The sequence below is a fragment of the Pelophylax lessonae genome (genome assembly GCF_965119305.1).
Source record: "Pelophylax lessonae genome assembly, chromosome: 2".
In the NCBI taxonomy this organism is placed as follows: domain Eukaryota; kingdom Metazoa; phylum Chordata; class Amphibia; order Anura; family Ranidae; genus Pelophylax; species Pelophylax lessonae.
In genome coordinates, this window is record NC_138769.1 from 445881973 (window position 1) to 445896163 (window position 14191).

Genomic DNA, 14191 nt, shown 5'->3' on the forward strand with positions numbered 1-14191 from the left:
ACATTGCAGAAAAGTGTAATTTCTTCAGTGTTGTCACATGAAAAGATATAAAAAAATATTTACAAAAATGTGAGGGGTGTACTCTTTTTTGAGATACTGTGTGTGTGTGTGTGTATATATATATATACCACCCACTTTATTAGGTACACCGTGCTAGTACCGGGTTGGACCCCCTTTTGCCTTCAGAATGATGTTGGAAACATTCCTCACGGATTACCCATGGTCCATATTGACATGATAGCATCACGCAATTGCTGTAGCTTTGTTGGCTGCACATCCATGATAAGAATCTCCTGTTCCACCATATTCCAAAGGTGCTCTTTTGGATTGAGATCTGGTGGCTATGGAGGCCATTGGTGTACCTAATAAAGTAAACAAATATACAGTGCTGCGCCAGAAAAAATGCAACATGAAATTAGAAAAATAAAAGTAATGTATACAAGTGTTTCCAGTGTCCAAAAAATGTGACAAATAATAAGAGTGACTCGTGAGAACAAATCTTCACATCTGTGATCACCACTAAAAATCTGTGGTGTGCTCCACTTCACCGCCACCAGAAATCAAAGCCTCTCACCTTACACACTGAACCAAGAATCAACCCGGGTCAGAAACAGCTTTACCCCGCAAGGGTCACAAGATGGTGTAGAGGATCTTCATTAGGACATCTATTAGAGCTGCACGATTCTGGCCAAAATGAGAATCACGATTTTTTTGCTTGGAATAAAGATCACGATTCTCTCATGATTCTCTGTGTAACATCTTTTACATTATAAAAAAAAAATTGGGATAACTTAACGGTTTTGTTTTATTTTTTTTATTTTTTTATTCATTAAAGTGTATTAAGTGCGTTTGAAAGACTGCTGCGCAAATACAGTGTGACATAAAAATTTACAACAATCACCATTTTATTCTGCAGGGTCTCTGCTAAAAAAAATATATATAAATGTTTGGGGGTTCTAACTACTTTTCTAGGAAAAATAAACTGATTTAACTTGCAAGCAACAAGTGTAGGAAAAAGGTTTAGTCTTTAAGAGGTTAAACTTCCTTCCTCCGGCAGAGGGAAAGAAAAGATACAATATAATCATTTGTGTTTACAGTTCAGTGGGAGACTAATGCTGATAGGCTTTTGCGGGAGGCTTTTTTTTTTTGACAGCTGCTCCCTCACAGCTATGTAAAGAATCGAGCAAGTGTCCTGTTAAGATCGTCAGGGGGAGTGAATCGCGATCTCGATTCTGTTACGATTAATTCTGCAGCTCTAACACCTATAGAAATTCCCAAAGTAGGTTCCACTCTCACTAGAAGCAGATACTGGGCATAGAAAGGGAAAAGCACAACAGATCTAATGCTTTCCGTATAGATGAATCAGCAAGGTATTTATTAAAATAAAGTACTCACAAAACAAGCACTAGACCAGTGCATATAAGATACAAGCTCCGCACAGCTGAGAGGATGTAGCGTTTGGCAGGATAGGCTTCGCTCCTATACGCGTTACGTCGTCTCCTATTGGGCGCTGACTTCCACAGTAGAGGTACCTAATAAAGTGGCCAGTGAGTGTGTATCCATTGGCCCCTTTTACACATGGAGTCCGTCAGGCGGACTCCGTTTTTCTCAGCAGGGGATCGATCCACCCATCCCCCGCTGAGCAGGCGGATGACAGCTGTTCTTCCGTGATGTATGCGGAGACAGAGCTGTCAGGTTCCCATTCTTCTCTATGGGGGAATCGGATGGGAACGGACCGTCTGTCTGTTCTCATCCAATCCGCCAGACGGATGGAAAATAGGGTTTCCATCCAACCGGTTTTGACGGATCGGATCGGATGTCAGCGGACATGTCTCCGCTGACATCCGATGCCCTATAGAGATGCATGGGGCGTCCATTCAGATCCGCCAAAAAAAACTGACAGGCAGATCTGAACGGACTCCGTGTGTGAAAAGGGCCTTACTCTATGAATTTATACCATGTTGTGTGTTAACCAGATCTTTTATAGTCAAACTCCAGATTAGGATAAAGTGAACACTGTATTCTGCCAGCTTCAGGCTATGATAAGATTAACACATAATAGTAGTGGAAGAGCCAATACTAAACATTACCCCTGTTCATTGATATGCAATCAGTATGCTTAGGTTTCCATATCACTGGACCGAGCTGCCTGTAACCAGTCCTACCTGTTTCACACTGAAACTCTTAGCTTGAGAGAAGTTTCATTTGGCTCTCTTCGGCATTTCCTCCTTAGGTTAATTATTTGGTTCCATAATTAGATAACTGTAAAGGATCAGAGCTGTAGTTTAATCAGTGTTCTTATTGCTGCTTGTAGTTTTTAATATTGAACAGATGGGCCCTCGGTTACTTATTAGTCTCCATTGAGATATTCTTTGCAGAATGACAACTCAAATCACCATCCAATTTGCATTCTTTGCAGTTGTAATAAGTATATTCTCACACGCTACAGGCATGTGACTTACCTCCAGTTGACCTTAAACATTGTTATAGGCATATGCAGATATATGCAGTGCCCACGGAGATATTTTTTCAGTTTAAACTGCTTAAACAGGCCAACAGCTTGGGATGATATATTATATTCTTGAACTTGAAGGGTTATGAACTAAACTTTCTTCCTTTGTACAATAGATCCTTTTTTTTTTTTTTATTATCCACACACATAATACATCCCGCTGGATTGTCCTCCTCTTCCTCAAGAATCAGTGGTGTAGCCGCAGTCCACCTATAGTGATGCTATAAATGTGAATATTTCCCTTGCTCCCAAAGAAGGATGAATGCTTGATAGAGTTGAACTTTCATACACACAAGCGCACACTGTAGGTCTAGATCAGTGATGGCGAACCTTAGCACCCCAGATGCTTTGGAACTACATTTCCCACTCTGTACTGTAGTTGAGCATAATGGGAAACATACAGTGCCTTGCGAAAGTATTCGGCCCCCTTTAACTTTTAGACCTTTTGCCACATTTCAGGCTTCAAACATAAAGATATAAAACTGTAATTTTTTTTTGAAGAATCAACAAGTGGGACACAATCATGAAGTGGAAAGAAATTTATTGGATATTTCAAACTTTTTTAACAAATAAAAAACTGAAAACTTGGGCGTGCAAAATTTTCAGCCCCTTTACTTTCAGCGCAGCAAACTCTCTCTAGAGAAGTTCAAAGTTCAAAGTTCAGTGAGGATCTCTGAATGATCCAATGTTGATCTAAATGACTAATGATGATAAATAGAATCCACTTGTGTGTAATCAAGTCTCCGTATAAATGCACCTGCACTGTGATAGTCTCAGAGGTCTGTTTAAAGCACAGAGAGCATCATGAAGAACAAGAAACACACCAGGCAGGTCCGAGATACTGTTGGAGAAGTTTAAAGCCGGATTTGGATACAAAAAGATTTCCCAAGCTTTAAACATCCTAAGTAGCACTGTGCAAGTGATAATATTGAAATGGAAGGAGTATCAGACCACTGCAAATCTACGAAGACCTGGCCGTCCCTCTAAACTTTCAGCTCATACAAGGAGAAGACTGATCAGAGATGCAGCCAAGAGGCCCATGATCACTCTGGATGAACTGCAGAGATCTACAGCTGAGGTGGGAGACTGTGTCCATAAGACAACAATCAGTCGTATACTGCACAAATCTGGCCTTTATGGAAGAGTGGCAAGAAGAAAGCCATTTCTTAAAGATATCCATAAAAAGTGTTGTTTAAAGTTTGCCACAAGCCACCTGGAAGACACACCAAACATGTGGAAGAAGGTGCTCTGGTCAGATGAAACCAAAATCGAACTTTTTGGCAACAATGCAAAACGTTATGTTTGGTGTAAAAGCAACACAGCTCATCACCCTGAACACACCATCCCCACTGTCAAACATGGTGGTGGCAGCATCATGGTTTGGGCCTGCTTTTCTTCAGCAGGGACAGGGAAGATGGTTAAAATTGATGTGAAGATGGATGGAGCCAAATACAGGACCATTCTGGAAGAAAACCTGATGGAGTCTGCAAAAGACCTGAGACTGGGACGGAGATTTGTCTTCCAAAAGACAATGATCCAAAACATAAAGCAAAATCGAAAATGGAATGTTTCACAAATAAACATATCCAGGTGTTAGAATGGCCAAGTCAAAGTCCAGACCTGAATCCAATCGAGAATCTGTGGAAAGAACTGAAAACTGCTGTTCACCAACACTCTCCATCCAACCTCACTGAGCTTGAGCTGTTTTGCAAGGAGGAATGCAAGGAGAAGTGGGCACAAATTTCAGTCTCTCGATGTGATAGAGACATACCCCAAGCGACTTCCAGCTGTATCGCAGCAAAAGGTGGCGCTACAAAGTATTTACTTAACCACTTGCCGACTGCCTAACGCCGATCTACGTCGGCAGTCAGCCCCTCACAGGCAAACTGACGTAGGACTACGTCGCTTGCTTGTGAGGGTCTAGGGAGCGAGCGCGCGCCCCCGGAGGCGCGCTCCCGCTCCCGCGTGGTCACGGACCCCCCGCGCGTGTGACCGGCGGACCCGATGTCCGCCGGCCACTCTGCGATCGGCGGGGGAGAGGGAGAAAGTCAGGCGGCTTGTGTAAACAAGCTGCCTGTCATTCTCCCCTGTGTATGCAGGATGATCATACGGTTCTACTATGTAGAACCATTGATCACTCTCCATACATCTGAAGCCACAGCCAATCACAGTAGAAAGCACGTCCCTAGGGACACACACAGCCCCTCCCTTTCAAATAAAGTTAACCCCTTCACTACCAGTGTATTTTTACAGTAACAGTGCATATGTATAGCACTGATTACTGTAGAAATGTCACTGGTAACCCCAAAAGTGTCAAAAATGTCAGTCAAGGGTCCGATCTGTCCGCCGCAATGTACCGCAAAAAAAATCGCAGATCACCGCCATTACGCGTTAAAAAAAAACAACAAAAATGACAAAAATCTTTCCCTTTGTTAGTAAACGCGATAACTTTTGCGCAAACCAATCAAAATACGCTTTTTGCAATTTTGTGTCCCACTTGTTGTTGATTCTTCACAAAAAATTACAGTTTTATATCTTTATGTTTGAAACCTGAAATGTGGCAAAAGGTCGAAAAGTTCAAGGGGTCTGAATACTTTCGCAAGGCACTGTAGTTACAAAACATCTGGGGTGCCAAGGTTCGCCATCACTGGTCTAGGTCAAGTAGAAGACAATTAAAGCTAAACCTCGGACAAAACTTGTTTCCTTATTTTGGATAGACTGGGTAAAAGTTAGTCTCTCTGTGTGTTGTTCAATCCTGTCTGTGCACCCATTCCTGATCAGGTGAGAGGGCTCAGAGGCATATGGAACCTCTGTAAAGTGTTTACTTCTAGCTGTGCATTCTCAGTGACCCCCATTGCCTTCTGGTCATTTCTGGACCAGGTGTCACATGGATATTGCCCCCATCTGAGTCAGACAGCAATATTAATATGACATTTCTAACACTTCACCTTTTAATTAAAAATGTAAAAAAGTGTTTTACTAACGAACAGAGTGTTTGTGTATAATCACACACCATTCGGACGGTGTCTTCTTGACAGTCAAACCAGGTCTCTAGACTTGCAAGGCAGTAGTGTTAACCAGTTAGCCACCATTAAACTATATTTGGGCCTTAGAAATTTGTATTTATTAGCTGCAAATCTTAGCAAGGTGCATCTCCCTGGGCGGAGATCTGAGAATAGTGGTTGGCTCATTAAAATTTTCCAACCTAGCCAAAACTACTAGTGCGCCAGGAAAAGCATTAGCATGCTAAGCAGTATTTTTTACATCGGAGCCAGGGAAATGTGTAGCTATTGGATGACAGGCAGTTACTGTCTATTAGTGCCATTAGGTTTAGTTTTTAATGTGATAAAAAAAATTTGTGCATGGATATTATAGGATTAGAAACAATTAATAATGAATTTATTATTGGGAAATATGCTGCGCATAAATAGATAAATGTTCATTAAAAACATATAATGTAATATAATATAAGATAGATAAAAACTGAATTAGCTGCCAACACTTGACCCTGAATTAGAAAAACAGATCACGAAACGATAAAACAATAGTAGTTATAGCGCTTAGAACATGATGTTAAGATGAACAGCACAGTCCATTAATCATTAAGAAGTCCACACATATAAAACAAAGATGTTAAATTTCTTCCGAAAAGTAAAATGTGTTATCCCAAAGACACTCCAAACTCCAATATCCCAGTTCAAAGATTCCACCACCAAGGGATAAGATTGGCCTCTTACCACAACACAATATCCCCATGACAAGGATCATATTCAGCATATATGAGATCCGGATCCGCTGACAGGTCCTGCACCAGCTCCCACACAGATCGTACCCACTCCTCTCAAAGTTAGTAAGTATGGAAAGGAAGGGAAACAACTACCATAGCGTAATACTGTTGAGAAACTTTATTCATATAAAACTGCAGAGTGGCAACTCACATTTGTGTTGTAATCGTAAGCGTGTATCACGGAGTGTCCCGGGACTCGATATCCTGCCGAGAAAATGGCCGCCGCGCCCCCTCGGTGGTCACAGCGTGACGGACCCCCTGACGACGTCAGTTACTGACGAAATGCGTAGGAGGAGCCTACGGCACCTCACGCTGTGACCAACGAGGGGACGCGGCAGCCATTTTCTCGGCAGGATATTGAGTCCCGGGACACTCCGTGATACACGCTTACGATTAAAACACAAATGTGAGTTGCCACTCTGCAGTTTTATATGAATAAAGTTTCTCAACAGTATTACGCTATGGTAGTTGTTTCCCTTCCTTTCCATACTTACTAACTTTGAGAGGAGTGGGTACGATCTGTGTGGGAGCTGGTGCATGACCTGTCAGCGGATCCGGATCTCATATATGCTGAATATGATCCTTGTCATGGGGATCATTGTGTTGTGGTAAGAGGCCAATCTTATCCCTTGGTGGTGGAATCTTTGCACTGGGATGTTGGAGTTTGGAGTGTCTTTGGGATCACACATTTTACTTTTCGGAAGAAATTTAACATCTTTGTTTTATATGTGTAGACTTCTTAATGATTAATGGACTGTGCTGTTCATCTTAACATCATGTATAAATTGCTTACACACAACCCGGAACCAACACTTGTTTGCAAGCAACCAAGCACTTAGAGAGGATAACTACCTCTAATACGGTGTGATAACAAATGCTGCTACTTAATAAAATACCATGAATAGGAGAATATGTGTAAATACAAACGATATGTAAATACAAATGCACGCCCCGACGCTTTTCGTACTTCCGACTTCATGGCCCCGTGAGGAAGTCGGAAGTACGAAACGCGTCGGGGCGTGGCCAGGCGGCGTAACCAAGTCGAAGTGTACGAGGAGTGTGAGCACCCGGAAGGCGCGATCCGCGGCGTGGAGTCAGGTTACGGGTCCCGATGGGTACACACCTCCGGTTATGCGATTATCCAACTGATGTCATGTGAGTGTGATATTTTGTGTATTTTGGAATAAAGCCAGTATTATACGTTATCACACTAGTGGAGCTCTATTCCTTCCTTCCCTTGCATGTCTCTTGTATTTGATTGAGCCCATTTTCGGTCCTATCCCGGAACCCAAGTGGATGCAGCAGAGCCTTTCATTGGTCTGATTGGTCCCAATCCGGAGTCCCGAGTGGAAGTGGTTGTATTGTGGCTTGTTTGCTCAGTGGTGAGAATCACTGGGCCAGTGAAGTCGGTGAGTGTGCATTACCTTCCCCCCTTCAGAGCACAGTGGTGGTGGTCAAGGTGATCCTTTACTTCTGCACCGATTAGGATTTCTCAAGGGATACATCAGTGTGGATTATCGTTATTTGTCATACGTTTTTCTATGCTGCTTTGGTGGACTGATCCATGTTGGGACTATTATTTATATATTTATAATTTTATACAGTCTTTACTGGGTTTTATCAAGTTTTCAGTGATTGTGATTGGGGAGTGAGCTTATCATTCTTGTTTGCGCTACTAGAATTTTTTGTATTTACATATCGTTTGTATTTACACATATTCTCCTATTCATCTTAACATCATGTTCTAAGCGCAACACCTACTATTGTTTTAATTAATAATGAATGGATTTAATCTCTTAATCAGGTAACAAAATATTTTGTTTTGCTCTAAAATTGCTTTTGATTGAGAAGGTCAAGCCTCTGAAATCATTTGTTCCCGGCGCAATTATTTCTGTTTAATAATCAATGGTAAAATCTAGAATCTGTCTGTGTGCCAAAAACACATAAGGATAGGCTACATTCATTCTGGCGATTTAGCCCTGTGCGAATTGCAGCGGCAGGAATCTTCTGTGGGTAAGTGCAGCGATTACAACAAGCAATCGCAAAAAGCAGCCTTGGATAGCTGCGGGGGCGCCGGCAACCTGTAATTGTAGGGAGCGGCACCAGCGGCCGCAGCTGTCCGGGGCTGTTTTTTCCGATTGCCTGTTGTGATCGCTGCTGGACACAATCAAAGTTTGTCCAGCAGAAATCACCGCATTACCTTTCGTTGGCAGAGGAATTAAGTCTGCACACACTTGGGACCGGCTACTGTAGGTGTCAGCTATGAGCTCAGTCTTGCACTCTGGCAGGCGCAGGAGTGAGTCATCCTTCCCAGGCCTGACAGTGCTCTGGAGTGGACAAAGGAGGACATAAAGGGGTGGACAAAGGCATGTTGGTCTCCCCCTAGCTTCTACAAAGCTTTCTCCTTCCCTTGGTACATGTGAGTATTTTCATCTCATCTAAATAAAATGTTTAATTGAGCCAGATTGTTGTATTTCCCTCCTTTCCCCTTTTATAAATACAGTCTAAAATTACTCACAGTACACACTGCACACATATGCTGCATTTCTTGTACTCGCAAAATACTCCTAAGGCCCCTTTCATACAGGGGAGTCCGACGGCGGACTCCGTTTTTCTCAGCGGGGGATCGATCCGCCGATCCCCTGCTGAGCAGGCGGATGGCAGCTCTGTCTCCGCGCTGTGTGCAGAGACAGAGCTGTCAGGTCCCCGCTGTTCTCTATGGGGGAAATCGGATGGGAACGGACCGTCTGTCCCTTCTTATCCGATCCTATCTGATTCGATCCGCTGAGAGTGGGCTGCCCTATGCATGACACATGGAAATGTGAATCGTGCTTTTAAAACAACTAGCAGAATCGGATCGCACAAGTGTGAACCACCATGCGATTCTGCTGCGGACCAAAAAAAGGGTCCTGTGCGTGTTTTAGTGCGATTGCGGTGTGAATTCAGCCATACAAACTGTGAAGTCTCTGCAAGTCGCGCCGAAGTCGCGGTGCACAGCGGTGCACACGACTTCACAGGTCGCCCCCACAAAGTCGTGTCGCGCTAGTCTGAATGGGCTCTAAAAGAGAGGAGAGGTGCCTCTGAGTGTAGCAATATGGTTACATTTAATGAAGGTACAACATTTAGCAACTCACATGTTTGATGATTAAAAGAAGCACATCTAAGGATGCAGGCATCCGGGGTAAAGCTGTCCACATAGACCATCCTCCGCACCGCCATCAACGTCATCCCTTCCACACTGCGCTGGGGCTTTAACAAGTGTTAAAAATGGAGTTTCGGCACGTTTGATGAGCGTTAAAACTGCTCCACAATGAAAAGTGACAGAAACAAACTAATTTTACCGCGCCACAAACCGCACCGAAACAGCGCCGCAAACGCCTGCTAGAGCGTTTGCAAAGGGTTACCATAGACTTGAATGGGAGGCGTTGAAAGGCTTCAAAACACCTTTCGACTCCACATAAGGCTTCAATTTTGAAGTGAAGCAACGCTAACGCTTCATGTTTTGATAGTGTAAACAGCCCAATGTGCTGTCTATTGTATCTTGTGCATAGGCTTTTGAGGGGCATTTTTAGACTCCATTCACACCAGCACGACTTGTCATGCGACTTGTCAGTCTGACAAGTCGCGCTCCCTCGCGGTCCATTGACTGCTACAGGACCCGTTCTAATAGGAGCGACACAAGTCGCTCCGACTTAGAAAAAGGGTCCTGTACTACTTCGAGGCGACCTCGGAGCGACTTGTATTCCATTATGTGAAGTCCATGCAAGTCGCTCCGAAGTCGTGGTGCATGGGAATGCACAAGTCGCCCCCCCCCAGTAGTACAGAGTCGTGCCGCCCCAGTGGGAACCGAGTCTAAATGCCAGTGTGAATTCAGCCTAAGTGGAGATAGCAAAAAGATTTGTTTTTCCTTTCTGTTGCATCTACAGGACAGGAAAGGAACAATAATTTACTCAACTGGACATTATGGCAAAAAAAAAAAAAGAAACCTGACCAGTGTTTTAACCACTTCCTATTCTACACAGAATTAGTGAAATATGTTGATTCTTATTTAGATATACGGTACTTTTTATCCATTCAAAATCTATTTAGGACATCATTTTGGAGTTTTTGTTGTTTAAAAAATGGAAATTGCCTGGTCTGTGGTCAGTTTGCATCTGACTGCTGCCTGGGTATCACACACACACAGTTATATTTACGGTCCCTGTTTTTAAACAGTTAAATCTGAAGCACTGTCATAGTCTCTACTTTACAGGCGCACGGAAGGCTGTACAATGAGAAATGATATAATGGACTGCTTGTTCTCTTCCCTGAAATAATCCATGTGTACAAAGACGTCTGGTTATTCCAGTATCTCTTGTTCCCATTCAGCTTTCTAGAGCAGCTATCACATTTCACTTTTAAATAAGCATGGTACTACATTTGGGTTTCGGAAATTTAGCATTGTCACAGTGATCACTTTAAAATAAATTCCAGTGACATTTTCCTACTGCGCTCTCAAGTCTTTCCTTTTCACATTCAACTTGACCTTGTACTAGTACATTCTCCATTAAGTCATACATCATGTAAGAGGGTTTGTGTATATGCAATGGTACATTGTTCAGATCTACAGTTACCTTAACACCCTCTGAGTCTAAAACAAATAGCCTGCATATACAGGTATTATTTGCCATAACACATTATAGTGCCCCTACAAAGATGCGGGAGAAATTAACTTTGTTGCCCACTATTGCCACTGACGAGTAATGAAGGCCCCTTGACCCCATCATCTAGGGAAAGGGAGTCTTGACTGCTGGAAGCTTGGCAGCTGTTTGGGTGTTGTGATAAATGGGGAATTTAGGTGGATTTAACAGGATTGGCCACGAAGACACGAGGTGATGGGGTGGAGCCTGAACTCTAGAAAAGGGGCTACGCAAGGGCACGTCCCACCACTCTGAGGAGATCCTGACGTCACAAGAGTTGCCCACCCACCCGCCCGTTGGGAAGTTGTCACAGCTTTATTGGCGGTTTTACCTTGCCAGCGATGGATATTCCTTTATGGGCCATGCCCTCAAGTTTAAGTCTGGGATCAGTTTAATGCCTGTCACGCACTGATGGTGGAGACAGGCCTATTAGACTATCTATGTTTGTTATGATGCTCACAGTATAGACCGTGACTGGCATCGTTATGTGGTAATTTAATATTGTTACAGTTTATAAGTTCAATAATGCTGTGGCCTTGCCCTAATTCCAACTTAAACAAGTATGTGTGTCTTTTCTGGGGGGCCAAGGTCTTGTGTTGGTAATACCTGGTCAGAATATGCCTAAGCTTATCAGCAGTCAAGTGAATAACATTGATTTTCTCATTACAATGCCTCCTGAAAGTTGGTGGCATATATTAGGCAGCACATGAACCTGTGTGTGTGTGCACTTCAGATAGAGGGGTGCTTGTTCAACAAAGCAGGGCACAGAACTATGACAGTGTTCAAAAAAGCAGTACTTTGCTTTTTAGGAGCACAAAAAAACAAGGGATGGCTTGGGGGCATCATGAGCAAACCTAAGAGTTCCTGCTATCACCCATGGCTCCCTTGGCTGTAACCCTTAACATGCATTATCTCCCTAATATTCAACTCCTCCCTAACCTTAAGCCTAAAATATATCCATGATTTGAGCTTATCTGTCCCCTAACCCTTAACCACCTTTGACTCAGTTAGCCCCAATTGCTGATCACCAGAACCACCAAACCTGTACTTACCTTAAAGCCCAACTCCGAGCATATAAAAATAAAGTTACCCAAGGAGTGGGCTGTATTAGCTCATTTTGTCCAAGGGAGAGGAGACAGTTTTACTTATCAGATCTTCCATTCCCCCACTGGAGGCACTCCTTCATGATCTGGTGGTGGACTTTCCCACGGCATCCTCACATCCAGGTGGTCTTGATGATGGCAAGACCCTAGAACACGAGGGTGCTGATTCTGTGGGGACTGGTCTAGCTGTGGGACGGAGGGGATGATTGGTTAAGTATATTTTTTTGTTCCCCTAGACATAAATAAGCAGTTAGCTCTTTCAGTGCGGACACAGCGCCACTTCATGGTATAATTTTTTATTTGGCCAGAACTAGGCTTTAAAGCAAAACTTTACTTTGTTTGGGCCCCCAAAGCATACTTGCATGTAGCGGCAGATTTACCTTTTTTGAGCCCGGGTCCCTTGTCCCCTCTTGTTTCAACTTGGCTGGCACTGGCTTCTTCTCCCGGTCTTTTTCTGGGGCCAGAGTCTTCTGTCTTCTTTATTGGCTAGTCACTGATGACAAATCTCCTGCACATGGGCGTTACTTTGTCCTGACACCCAACTCACATTTGAACACTGAGCTGCACATTTACGTTAGTCATTATACAATTGGAAGAAATGTATTTAACAGCCATGTAAAGTAGTTTTATAGCAGGAGAGACATGTAGAGTTTCTTCCACCATTGAAACCTACATTCTAGCAATTTTTTAAAATGTAACTTTAGTTACTTTATCTTTAGTTTAATCCATAAAGCAATATTCAAAATGTAATATGAAGCATATGTAGTCACGGGTCCATGGTGATGCCACACAGCCGGGGATTTCATTACTAATGCTACTGCTGTCCACACAGTTTCTCTAGCTCCAGCTGTTGGGTGTTACTACCCTTAGTGCTGCATTAATAATATTATAAAATAAAGTAAATATTTGAGAGAGAGTGCTTGAGCATGGAAAGTGTGCAGATAAGAATCTGAGAATTTAGGCATGGAGACCTCATCATTGGAGTTTAATTTTTTATTATCTCCCAAACACAGGGGTGTCAGTTTTGGAAGGACTGACTTTTTTGAAACAAGATCTGGGCTACATTCACACTGGCAATTTGGGCCGATGCGAATACAGTGGAAGGAATCTGATGTTGCGAACTGCTAGGTGCGATCAATGGCATTTTTACTATAATGACAGTGCCGGTGGCCGCTGCTATCCGCGCTCACAGCCAACACAGTTCACAGCAGTAGCAGGAATCCGAAGACTGCTTCTGCAATGTGCAGTGGCCTAAATCCTTGGTGTGAGAGTAGCCTTATATATATTGTTTTATATATTCTCGTTTTAGCAAATTAGATCCCAAAAGGTAATGCTACACCAGAAGTTGGTGCAGTCATTTAAGTCACAAATCCTGATCTACATGCTTGTTCATGCTTTTTAGTGATTCAGAATATTTTCAAACCAGAGGGTTAGCAAATTAAACAGAGAGCTCCTGCTAAATCCATGTATATCCAATGTATAGCAAGCACTACTACAGTCAGAGGTAAATTATCTCTTACCCATAGCTTAAAGAGGTTGTAACCCATAATAAAACAAAAAAACAAAAACAAAAAGAAGAGATTGTGTTTTCTTATAGCAGGTTAAAAAGCACAGTGCTGTCTAATCTGAACCTATCTATGCTGTAAAAAAAAACCCTGGTTGATCCTGCCTGTTCATGTGTCCCCCTGTGTAAACTGACCACGGCAATCATGGCTGCTGATCCATGATTACCATAGTCAGATGACGTGCCTGCGCCATCCTGCTGCTCTCCTCCTCTCTTTCTGCCTGTCAGCTCCTGTGCATGTGAGCTGCCCCTCCCTTCCTCTCCTGTCGCTATTAGTAGCTGGCAGTAAAGTTGAATAAAAATTACTACCAGCCCTTGTGTTCTATCAAGCCATCCTACACAGTGTAAATATTTGTATAAAACAATGCCTCTAAATACCTTATCGCAGATCTTTTCTGGCTGGTCACATGACCACCGGCTGCTCTCCTCCCACCATCTAAGGGCTGCAGTGGGAGGGGGTCAGCGGACAGCACAGCGATCACGAGACCCCTCCGGATGATGTCAGGTGGATCTTGGCCCCTCCCGCTGTAGCCCTTAGATGGGGGG

The 14191-nt window shown here is 43.2% G+C and overlaps 1 protein-coding gene across 1 annotated transcript in view; it reads left to right on the forward strand.

The window, feature by feature from the left end:
* LOC309546412 (sodium/hydrogen exchanger 2-like) overlaps nucleotides 1–14191 on the forward strand; it is a 112002-nt gene that overhangs the window by 36146 nt on the left and 61665 nt on the right. The gene's annotated exons all lie outside the window — the stretch shown is intronic.